Raw genomic sequence first — 4,980 nt, 5'->3', positions numbered from 1 at the left:
GATGGTCAGCTCTCAAAGGAAGGAGATAGATCTCCAATAGATTTGCCCTATAGGATACGGAAGGGCCTAAACACAGATGTGTGAAATAAATTATCCTGATGGACTTAGTAGCATAGAGATGAGGCACTGGGGGTTCTCTCACTGGGGTCTCAGGTTTCTGGGCTCCAGTACCTCCACTGGTCAATACCACATCCTGCAGTCCCCACCTGCACCCTTGGGTTCCTGTTTGGGGCTGGAGTCTGCTCAGGTGGCTGCTCTGAGTCATCAGCTGTGGGAACTGATGAGGTCACTGCATACTTCTCACACAACCACACAGAGACCATCATCAGGCAGGAGGCTTGGGGGTGGGGATGCTTCATAGAAAGCCTTCTGGGATGAAGCACTACAAAACCAGAGGGGGAATCAGGTCACACAGCCCATCCCTACCTTATTCCTTTTCTGAGAGCTAAAAGAGAGCACAGAGAAACACCAGCAGCTCCAACTGGGCAGACTTCCTGGGAAGATGCAGCCACCCCTGCTCGTGCTCCTGCTGGCCTTTTTCCTGCTCCCATCAGCAGAAGCAGTTGTGACCATCCCCAAATTCACAAGCCCAACCCATCCCACAGTGGGCGCAGACCTCCTGTCCCTTCTGCACATCCCTGATCCAGCTCTTCACCAGGAATGCTCTGAAGCCCAGCTCCCATCCCATCTCAGACCCACACACATGATGCTGGATGACCAACAGGGAGAAATGTCAGAGCAGAAGCCTATTCTCAAAAAAAGCTGGGGGTGCAGTACTCTCGCCAGGCCTTACCTGTGCCATGTGGAGAGTGGAACTGTCTTAGAAGTGCATGGCAGAGGCTGGGAAACTGCAGAGAGAAGAGCAGTCCTGGCTTCCATGTCTGTGATGAGACAGGTGCTGTCCTCAAGGTCTGCTTAGGAGAAAAGTCCAGAGGTCAGCTATGCCACAGTTGGTGGTGTCACTGTCCCCAGAAGACTGCTGCTTCCTCTGCTCCATCTCAAGGCCCTTCAGTCCTTCCTCAAACTCTGTTTTTATTACTCCTCCAGAGGCCCAATGGGGCCATCCCTTCAAGCAGTCTACAAACACGAGAAACTCCCCACATGACAGGCCCTATGACAGCTCTGCAACATCTAGATCCCTAAACTTAAGTCCTGGACACTGCAAAGTGCACTGCCCCGGACTTCACAGCACCACAGGGACCTCAGAAGCTCACCCAACACCAAGCAAAGTCTGGAGAGGAATTTTCAGGACCCTCCAAGACTTCTCTGCCCTAAAACCAGAATTCTCACCTACAACTATGTGGCAGGCAAAGTCACAGACACAGCTTACTGCTCTTCCCTTTCCCTGCCCAGGCTCCCAAATGCCCAACCCTCTGAGTCATCAAGCTCATGCCTGCCTGATAGACTTAGTGGGGGCACACAAGCGCAACACCCTTTTCCTTCAAGGAAGATCATTGAGGGACATGAAGCCAAGCCCTACTCCCGTCCCTACATGACTTACTAAAGATAAGAAGGAGTCCTGGTGTGCTGGTGTCTTTGTGGTAAATAAGTTTGTTCTGACAGCTGCTCACTGCAATGGAAGGTAAGAGGCTGCAATCAGGCCACACCTCCTGAGACCCCTACAGGGACCCTGACCTTCATCCCAGGAGCTGCAGCCTAGGGCAGCTCCCCAGGCTCCAGGTATCTCAAGCCCATAAAACCTCATCAGAGGAGCTCTCTGAGATCATGGCCGAGCAATGAGAGGCTGAGAAATAGGTCAGGTAAGTTTTGGGCTCAGAAGCTCAGAGGTGACAGCAAGTAACATAGTTGGGCAGAAAAGGATCACACTGAGCAAATAAAGCAATGGTGGACCATGAACTCATGCATTAGGGTCAAAATGCAAATGCAAGCAATTTCATATTTCCTGAGGCACAGAGAGAGCTCCCAGCTCCCTAACCTCAGTGTCACTGGGAAGCAGAATCACTCAGCCACTGTCCCCTGTGGCTTCGATTTCTCCTGTTTGCAGCCCTGCCCTGCCCCGGCTATCACCTGCCCTTCACAGCCCCTGGGCTTATCTCTTCTGACTCTGCCTCCCCCCAAACTCACACACTCTGCTGTCTGTGCAGATCAAGCAATGTCACCCTGGGGGCCCACAACATTGAAAAGAAGGAGGAGACCCAGCAGTACTTCCTGGTAAAAAGAGCCATCCACTACCCAGACTATAATCATAAGAACTTCTCCAAGGACATCATCTTACTGCAGGTAAGGAAACGTCCTACTGCTCTTATTCTTTTGAGTCTACATGGTTTCCCCTCCAACAGAATGAAGCATTTCTCTTCCTTCTTTCCCATTCCAGTCACCTGACCCGTCCCAGTGACTCAGGTGTGCCTTGGTGTCGAGGCTCAAACACCACAGGCTGATCTGGGCTCTCTTGCCTCTTCCCCATCAGCTGGAGAGAAGCATCAAGCAAACTGATGCTGTGAAGCCCCTCTGACGACTGCCCAGAGGCAATAACAGGTTGAGGCCAGGACAGAAGTGCACTGTGGCTGGCTAGGGGAAGGTCACCCTAAGGGGAAAATACTCAGACACTCTGCAGGAGGTACAGCTGACCTTGCAGAAGGATGGGGAGTGTGAAGGCCACTTACGCTGTTATTACAACAGGACCATTCAACTGTGTGGGGGGGACCCATCAGAAAATAAGGCTTCCTTCCAGGTGATACTGAGCATCTGACTACCTTGGCTCTGGGAGAGGGGTATTTGGGTACGAACTGGGAGCTGGGGACCCAGGCATCAGGAGACTGCTTCACCCTCTAGTCTGTGATCTTTCTCCCAAGGAAGAAAAGAGGGGAGCTCCCAGAGCTGGGAGAAATGGGGTCTCTGAGAGCCTACAAGGGCCTATGGTCACTCTAAACACGGTGCTCCTCCAGGGGGTGAATTTGCAACCCAAGCCCAAGCCGGGGCACAGTTGTTAGATAACTATTCCCTGGGTGTGCAGTAGTTACTCTATACCTGTTGGCTCCTCAGAGCTGGTTAATGGGCTCCTTCTCCATGCTAAGTGTCAGCCCCACCTGCCTGCTTTTGGGTCCTTACTCAGTAAACTGCAACCACAGCTCTGCAGCACCTTCATAGCCAGAGGGAAGGGGAGAAGAGAGAGGGTGGAAAGAGGTTAACCAAAGATCTTATATGCATACTAGAGACCTGGTGCACAGATATATGGGACCCCACCAGTGCAAGAATCCGTGCACCGGGCCGGTTTCAGCCTCATCCCCACAGGCCAGGCCAAAGGACCCCACTGGTGCATCCTGGAGGTCCTGGCTGAAACTGGCTCTCCAACATCCCCCAAGGGGTCCTAGATTGAGAGAGGGCACAGGCCAGGTGTGGGGACCCCATCGGTGCACGAAACCATGCACCGGGCCTCTAATATATAAATATATACAGTCATGCCATTTTTGCAACTTTGTGATTTGAAATAAAATATGTACAGCCCTGGCCAGGTGGCCCAGGCAATTAGAGCATCATCCCATAAACCAAAAAAGGCTGTGGTTAATCCCTAGTGAGGGCACATACAGGAGGCAATGGATCAATGATTCTCTCTCACACTGATGTTTCTCTCTCTCTTTCTCTCTTTCTCACTCTCTCTCTCTTTCTCTCTCTCCCTTCCTCTCTCTAAAATCAATAAAAACAAATCCTCAGGTAAAGATTTTAAAAAGTGTCAAGTGGATTATCTTTTACAAATACTGTATTTATTTTCTATTACTATGTAAGAAATTACCAAATTTAGCAGCTTAAAATAACTGTTAATAACTGTTATCTCACAGTTCTATAGGTCAGAAGTCTGTGCAGGCTCAACTGGGTTCTTTGTTCAGGGTCTCTAAAGGCCAAAATCATGGTCTCAGCCAGTCTGGGCTTTCATCTGGAGGATTTGGAAGAGAATCTGCTGCCAAGCTTATTCAGGATGTTGGCAGGACGCAGTTCTTCGCAGTTGTAGGGCCCCATCTCCTTGCTGCCTACCAGGTGGTGGAAGTGGCAGCTCTCAGCTCCTGAAGGCTGCCCTCATTCCTTACCACACAGCCCCCTCAATCTTTTAGCCAGCAATGGCAGAAACCCTCTTCATGCTTGGGTTTTCTACTATTTGATCTTCTGCAACCAGCAGGAGAAAACTCTCTGCTTTTGAAGGGCTCATGTGGTGAGGTTAGGCCCACCTGGATCATCTCCCTTTTGCCATACACTCTAAAGTAATCATGGAAGTGATATCTCATATTCACAGATTCCAACCACACTCAATGGGGAGGCGACTATACAAGTGTGAGGCTCACTGGGAGGCATTTTAGGATGCTGCCTACCACAGATACCAGGAACTCCAAAAGTGACCATGACAAAGCTTTCAAGTGGAGCTGGGGAGAAATGTGAGCTAGGAACAGCTCAGAGTCACCCGAAGAGTGGAGGTTGGGATATCTCCCTCCACGGACATTAGTCCTTCTCTGTATTGGGTTCAAAATCACTCAGACTCTCAGGAAACATGAACATCAACCCAATTAAGCCTTGGTAGAAACAAGAGCAAGTTTATGAGCAGGAAGAACTCTGAGCAGGACAAGGGGAACCTAAAAGCAATGCTCACTTGTCTGACCTGGGAGGTCAGGATAGGATGGCCCAGGGCCTTAGGGATTGCCAGATATCATCAGAAGGTCAGGACACTCAATAGGCATTCAGTGGGTTAAGAAAAAGAGTATTTTCTTCTCTGCAAACTTCTAAGAAGTTTGAAGACTGGCTCAGCCTCAAGTGAAAAGGAAAATCTAGGCTAACAGCAGGCAAAGTAGAGGGACTTAATAATGAGAGAAGAGATTGAGCTTGTGATCTGAGACCCTGTCAACTGAGCATTAAAACTTAGTTCTTAGCATCTGGCTGAAGGGGACCAAGGTGAGGATCAGCTCTCCCTCATCAGAGATCTGAACTCAGAGTCACCAGGACTTAGAAATCTGAGCGGGTCACATTGTAGGCATC

At 50.1% G+C, this 4,980-nt stretch overlaps 1 pseudogene; it reads left to right on the top strand.

The window, feature by feature from the left end:
• The first annotated feature begins 496 nt into the window (after positions 1–496).
• LOC139008533 (granzyme B-like) lies at positions 497–2,710 on the top strand (annotated as a pseudogene).
• The last annotated feature ends 2,270 nt before the right edge of the window (positions 2,711–4,980 follow it).

This window comes from Myotis yumanensis, unplaced genomic scaffold (genome assembly GCF_028538775.1).
Source record: "Myotis yumanensis isolate MYYU_CA2020_CCGP unplaced genomic scaffold, mMyoYum1.0.hap1 SCAF_1, whole genome shotgun sequence".
Classification (NCBI taxonomy): Eukaryota; Metazoa; Chordata; class Mammalia; order Chiroptera; family Vespertilionidae; genus Myotis; species Myotis yumanensis.
This window is presented reverse-complemented; position numbering and strand designations above follow the sequence as displayed.